Raw genomic sequence first — 7377 nt, 5'->3', positions numbered from 1 at the left:
ATCTAGGGTGGGAACCAGCTGGACAGGGGAGGGCTAGGCTAGTAAGAGTAAGAGATTTGGGCCTAGCTATAATAAAAGGTTTATGGCCTCATTTATGGCCTCAGGCAAATGCCTCATCAAGTGGGAAAATTTCCTGAAGCCAGTACCCTCTACAGGATAATCTGAGCTCATATAACCTTGTTTGATTGTAGGTTCTAGGGCCTACCCCAGTTCCTGATTGGGGGGTGGGCAGGGAGTGAATGACCTCCTATCTCTCTCTCTCTTTTTTTTTTTTTTTTTGCCTTTTAGAGGGAGGAATGCAGGGCAGTTGGGGTTAAGTGGCTTGCCCATGATCACAAGGCTAGTAAGTGTTAAGTGTCTGAGGCTGGATTTAAACTCAGGGCCTCCTGAGTCCAGGGCCAGTGCTCTATTCACTGCGCCACCTAATCGCCCCCCTCCTATCTCTCTCTCTCTCTTTTTTTTTTTTTAAGCAGTTGGGGTTAAGTAACTTGCTCAAGGTTACAGGTCAGTTATTTTGTGTGGGTGCTAAGTATCTGAGGCCTGAACCTGCTCTTACTCACTGTGTCCTGGCCACCCCTCCTCCTATCTCTTAAGGGAAAAAAACCTCATCCCAATCAAGCCCTGTCACTATCCTTTACCCAACTAATCAGGGATGGTGGCCACCAGTTTTATCAAGCATTTGAAATAATGTAGAAATTAAAAAGAATTAACCTTTAGGAAAGAAAAACTTGGTCTCCATAGATTCACTGAAAGTGAAGTGAATTATGTACCAATTAAATGGGAAAGAGACAATTCTGGGATAAGTTGCCATTAAGAGAGAAGGGAGTTAGAAAAGAGTTCACCATCTTGGCAGTTAAGCAATATTCAATACTTTCAGTTTCTGGCGGTCTCTGGCTAGTCCCCTAGTCTCTAGAATTCTACTTGTTCTCTTTAGATCCCCACAAGAGGGCTTGAGTGTAATGGCACCACACCCCCAAATTCCTATCAGTTCTGATCCTCCAAGTGACTAGCTAAGATGAATCCCCCCTTCATTTACCTCAACCCTCAAATTCTTCTCCAATGCCAAGTTTAACATTATTCACCCTTAGGATCTTTGGGGAAAAAAGTGCCTGCTCAGCTGACATAGAGACTTTTTGAATCTCATGCTCCCATGGCAACACTTTCAGAAGTGAAGGGATAATTACATATTATTTTTAAAAGCTTTGTGGATACCTTTTAAAAAACGAATACCTTCAACAAAAAAATCAGTCATCTTTAAATCTACATCTCCCTCCCCTCCATTTCCAGAGCTTCATTTTTCCCTTAGGCCACATTTGGTAATTATTCTAATAGTGGGAGAGTTAAAATTTTTAACATTATTACTATCTTTTGGTTTTACATGATCTTCATTCCAATTATATCCCTTCTTCTTGTTCAGAGAGCCATCTCTTATGACAAAAAGAAAAAAAGAATAAAACGAGTTCAGCAAAATTTACTAACAGTAACTGAGATTAATAATAAATACAATGTTCTATCTCCCACTACTGCAAAGAATTGTTGTGTCACCTTGGGCAAGTTACTTAACCCCAATTGCCCTCTAAAAGGAAAAAAAAAATTAATTGATAATTTTTGCTTTTTATATTACCTTCATTTTTTTATGATTTAATAAAGAATTCTTCCCCGATTACATGTAAAAACAATTTGTAAGAGTCTCTTTTTTTAATTTTGAGTTCCAAATGCTCTCCCTTCTTCCCTTCCCTTCCCCCCTCATTGACAAGGCAAGCAATTTGATATAGTTTATACATGTGCAGTCATGCAAAACATATTTCCATATTAGTCATGTTGTAACACCTTTGTTTCTAAAAATCTTCTTTCAATTTTACTTCTCCATCCAGAGAACCATTCCTTATAGCCCAGAATGAGAAAAGAAATTTTTAAAGGAATTCAACAAAACTACCCAACACACATCATCTGATATTATATACAACCTTCCAATCATACTTTCCTACTAATGCAAAAGAAGACAGTTGTTTTTTTTTTATTTCTTCCTCAGGTCAGGTTTGGTCATAGATTACAAAGCATTCAGTTTTCAATTTAGTTTTGCTCTTACCATTTCTATTATTGTAGCCAGTATGTTACTATCTTTTTAAAAATCAACCATTGCTTGAGATACAGGGAGATAGGCAGATAGAGACAGAGAAAGAGAGAGCAAGATAAAAAAAAGAAAAAGAAGAAGAAAAAGGGATGGCCAGGTGGTGAAGTGAATAGCACTGGCCCTGGAGTCAGGAGGACCTGAGTTCAAATCCAGCCTCAGACACTTAACACAAAAACTAGCCATGTGACCTTGGGCAAGTCACTTAACCCCAATTGCCCTCCAAAAAGCAAAAAAAAAGAAAAGAAAAAGAGAGCAAGAGAACACTTGGTTTGCACAGAGACCACTTTGGACTTTATATTAATCAGTTTCCATGGATTTAATTATCATCTCTATGTTGATCTCAAACCTACCTATCCTACCCTAACCTCTCCACTAACCTCCACTCTCTCATCACAAACTGCCTTTCAGACATCTTGAATTGGGTGTCCAATAGACATCTTAAACTCAAAATGTCCAAAACTTAACTCTCTATCTTTTCTCCTAAATCGTCCCTCCTTCCAAACTTCCCTTTGTTTTGCTGAGGGGTACCACCATCCTGCCAGTCCTAGATATCATCTTTGACTCACTATTTATTTTTTTTAAAGCAATTGGGGTTAATTGACTTGCCCAACATCACATGGCTAGTAAGTGTTAAGTGTCTGAGGTCGGGTTTGAACTCAGGTCCTCTTGACTTTGGGGCAGTGCTCTATTCACTGTGCCACCTAGCTGCCCCAAGATCTTTTGATTTTTACCTCTGCAACATCTCTTGACTATTCCTTCTCTCCTCTGACACTGCCCTGGTGCAGGCCCTCATTTCCTCTGACTTAGACTATTGTAATATCTTCCTAATTGGCCTGCCTACCATAAGTTTCTCCCCATTCCAATCCATCCTCCATACAGCTGCCAAAGTGATTTCTTTAAAGTGCAAGTATGACCATGTTACCCTGCTACTCAGAAGACTCCAGTGGAGCCCAATTACTTCTACAATCAAATAGAAATTCCTCTGTTTGACATTTAAACCTCTTCACAACCAGTTTCCTTCATAATGTGGGACCCACTCTGGGCCCACTCTTTCAACCCCTACTCCTACGTGCAGGTTGAATTCTCAGAGGGTGGTTGGCTACTTCTCTCCTCAGGCTTCAGTCATGAGGTAACTGATATCATAGGCGCTTCTAACACTATCATTCCCAGGTACCCATCTAATGTGTTCACCCAGCAGAGCCAGTTAACATCAATTAGCTCCTATAAGGGGCTATTTAGTGAACAGGTTATTGTTTGCTCTTCATTTTTGAAGAGGACCAATGACATCACGGGGCAACGTCTTGACTTGTATGTGAACAACCAAAAAATTACTGAAAAGGTGTATCAAGGGCAGAAGTTACAAATATATCCTACAAAACAGAAACTTATTCCCCTCTGCTCACACTTAATTCCTGAGGAGAGTCGGCTCAAATATAAAATACAAAGGTATTCAGGAACTCACATAAGGACCACATGGGGCTGAGGGGTACCTTGTGACTCCTGAACACCAGAATTATTTTCTGTTCTCTTAGACTGCTCACCCAATTTGCTTCTGGGTGTCGTATAGCCAGTGGACAAGTTGCTTCTTTGATTAGCTGAGCTAACTGTTGTAGAACATGATGTCTTTGCTGATAAGTCAGTCCTCTGATGGGCTGGGTCAAACAGGTTAATCTGGCTCCTCAACAGACTAAGTTACTACTGCTACCAATTATGGTAGTCTCTCTGTTATACATTTGCCAAGGACCACATAAATAGTGTCTGAGACTGGATTTGAACTCAGGTCTTCCTGACTCCAGGCTCAGTATTGTATCCAATTGTGCCACCTAGCTGAATGGATATTTAGTTGGATAAAGTGGCTAAGACAATATTATTACTGAGAAGAGTAAGAGATAAATCTCCTGAGGACAAGCCTGGTTCTTATTCATTTTTTTTCTTGCACTATTTTTAATCTTCCATCTCTAAATATTACTTTTTATATATTTCATATTTATTTATATGTGTTCATATTCTATCCTTTAAATTGAAAATAAGCTCCTTGAGGGCAAGACCTATTTCTTTTTGCAGTCTTTGTATCCAAGGAACCTATCACAATGCCTGCCACATAATATATGCTTAATAAATGCTTTTAGATTGATTGATCTGCTGTCTCTCTGCCCTCTTCTACCTTCCCTTCTTGTATGCTTATATACTACAGTGTTATCTAATGTGCAAACAGGAAATTATCATCCTGGATCAGACCATTCATTGGTCTAATCATGACAGTGGCACCAAGAGTTATATTGTGGGAGGGCAGGGTTTTCAGTGGTAAGCACTGTGGTGGACAAAAGTATAAGACATAATCTCTATCCTGTCTGGTACTAGCTGTTAAGTATAGTTGCTAAGATAAGACATCTTGGATGAGTAATAGTGGTTGATTGATAACTCTGCTAATGTTTTGAGGCATCTATTTGGCAACTGAAAAACAACAATCGACAAACCTGCTTTCTTTCCCGTATGAATATATAAGAGATGAAGAGGAAATTTCCTAAGATGCATAGTCAGATCCCCTGACTGTTAGCCACTTTTAATGATTTATGTGGGCACAAATGATATTGCCAAAGGGAAATAAGAATGCTTTGATATTTCATATCATTCCCAACCAAGTGGCAAAAGGTCATGCCAGAGAATGATATAAATCAGTGGTTCTTAACTTGGGCTCTGTTAACTTGTCTTCTAATATTCTGATAATTGCATTTCAATATAATTGATTTCCTTTGTAATCCTTTGTATGTGATTATACAAGTTTAAAAACAATATCTTGAGTAGTCTGCAATCTTTCCAGACTACCAGAGGAGTCCATGACACAGAAAAAAAAAAGGTTAAGAATCTCTAGTGTAGATATAATTTACCTCCATTTTAGCAAAGACTTTTAAATAAATAACTTTTTAAATAACTCAGGTTATTTTTGTGGACTAGGATAGTAGCAGTCTAGATCAATTTAATTCTTGATTCAATAAGCATTAAGTGCAAAGTACTATGACACAAATTAGAAAAAGAAAGCCAGCTCTTGTCTTCTAAGAGTTTACCAAAAAAGATTTGTACTTAATCTGTTCTGTCTTCAATTTGTCAATCATGGAACATTTACAAAGTGCCTAATAAGTGCCAGACACTTTGCTAGGCACTGAAGATACAAAGACCAGAAAGAAACATTCCCTGCCCTAGAGGAGGTTTCATTCAATGGAGTACTTTAGAAGGCTGTCTTTCCTTGGCCCAAAGTAGTTAGTAACGAATTCGATTAAAGTGGGCTGATGGCCCACTTTAATATAAGGATGAAGCTATCTGGGAGGGCTAGCTAGCCACTGCTTGGCATCAAGATCTTGACAGCCGAGAGAATTGGACTAAACCTAATTAAAATGAAACTCAATAGGGATGAGAATTTAGTGAAGTCTTACATTCCAGTTCAATAATTCCACTTCAGAAGCATAAGATGGGGGAGATGTAGTCAGGCAGCCCATTTGTCTGAAGAAAAAAAAGTCTTCAGGGTTTTTGTGAACTATAGGCTAAGCGTGAGCCAGTTGTATGATGGTATAATAATGATGGTCTTGATTACATAAAAACACTTCTTGCTGTCAAACAGTCACTACCTTCTCCCTAAATATGTTACTTGTAATATTTTTTATTCAGAATAAAATTTATGTGATATTTTAAAAATTATCTTTTGTGATTTGGTAACCGGAGTAATGGTTATTTGTTTATTTTATTTTATTGTTTAGAATTTAATCACAATAGTTCAAAGTTTTCTATAAAATGAAGGGCATGGCTGCCAGAAGAAAAAAAAAAACTTGGACAATATATATAAACATATTTACCATTATGGGCTCACTCCAGCCCACAGTGACACTGACAGGCTGAGATCCCAGAGGTGTGGTTGCTAATATTGTTAGGGTTTTGGCAGTAACCCTGTGGATGACTGTCCTTTTAACTTGTGCCTCAAAATCACCCTCCTATTAACAATCAGCCAGTAAGTAGTCCTAAGTTCTTTAGCCAGTGCATTTACTCAGATGGCATGACAAAGAGAGAATCTACAAAGTATTTTCTCCCTAATCCCAGGATGTACTCTTCCATGAACACAGAGTCCATGAGGAGGGGCAGGAGGAAAGTAGGCACTGACTTAAAGTACAAGCAGTAAGGCAGAACATCGATTAGTAACATACTTGGCCCCGAGGCAAAAAGAAAGCAACTTGCAGGACCTAATATGCTTTCCTATGCGGAGGATCCTCATGAGATGGTTCTCAGGTAGTCAGGGGGCTGGATCCTAGCATGGCACAGTATTTCCACTGGATGGATTAATCTGATGCAGTTCACTCAGCTATTGAGCTGGCCCCTCACAAGGCTTGACTCCTGTGGGAGAGGAGCTTGAGGTTGCTCTGCCACTGGGCTGGGGGACTCTGGGGCTGGGCAGCTGCCACTAGCTAGGGCCAAGAAGGTCACTCTAGGGCTTGGCTGCTGTTTCTAGCCTGAATTGGCCCAATTGCCCAGCACTGGGCTCTTCTCAGATCCTGGTGTCTTTGCTAGACAAGTCAAACAAGTCAATAGACTTTCATTCTTTCAGTCACTGACATAGTTTTTGTTGTTGTTCAGGCAAGATTCAGTCATGATCCCATTTGGGTTTTCTTAACAAAATGGTTTGCCATTTCCTTCTCCAGCTCATTTTACAGATGAGGAAAGTGAGGCAAACAGGGTTAAGTGACTTGTCCAGGGTCACACAGCAAGTGTCTGAGGTCATATCTGAATTCAGACCTTCCTGACTCCACTCCTGGCCTCTATCATCTGCACCACTTAGCTGCACCCCAGCTAACACAGCTGGGTGTCACTGCATTCTCTTTAGCTCCAGAGTTATGGTGATACTTTTTAGCTAGAATATTACTGAGCTCCTTCAAATAGATTCAACGTAGATTTGACAAAAACCTTTCCCATAAGACTTGCTCAGAATCTTCACTCTGAAGTTTGTTGCCTCTAGACAGGATATAGGAGAGGTCTAATTCCTCCTGTTCAACCATCCTTGTTCATCCAGAGCAGTATCTTTTATATTTTCAGCCAGAGTAAAACTTTTTTTTCAGAGTAAAACTTTTTTTTCAACTGAAGTAAAACTTTTTTTTTTCTGACCTAAAGTAAAACTTTTTCAAAGCAGTTTCTTTAGTAAAAGACTCCACTTTTGCTCATGTTGAGCAGCCTCATTGTAACCATTTACACCTTCCACACTC

At 39.3% G+C, this 7377-nt stretch overlaps 1 long non-coding RNA gene across 1 annotated transcript in view; it reads right to left on the bottom strand.

Annotated features, from left to right (window-relative positions):
- Window positions 1-1605: 1605 nt before the first annotated feature.
- LOC138171518 (uncharacterized) overlaps window positions 1606-7377 on the bottom strand; it is a 579386-nt gene continuing 573614 nt past the window's right edge. Inside the window, exon 2 of the long non-coding RNA XR_011170907.1 lies at window positions 1606-1967. This is a non-coding gene — a long non-coding RNA (uncharacterized lncRNA). The remainder of the gene's footprint in view (window positions 1968-7377) is intronic.

The sequence above is a fragment of the Petaurus breviceps genome, unplaced genomic scaffold, assembly GCF_028583685.1.
Source record: "Petaurus breviceps papuanus isolate PSGF00001 unplaced genomic scaffold, PetGlider_PUasm1.0 128, whole genome shotgun sequence".
Classification (NCBI taxonomy): Eukaryota; Metazoa; Chordata; class Mammalia; order Diprotodontia; family Petauridae; genus Petaurus; species Petaurus breviceps.
The sequence above is the reverse complement of the archived record's forward strand: the minus strand, read 5'-3'. Positions and strand labels throughout refer to the sequence as shown.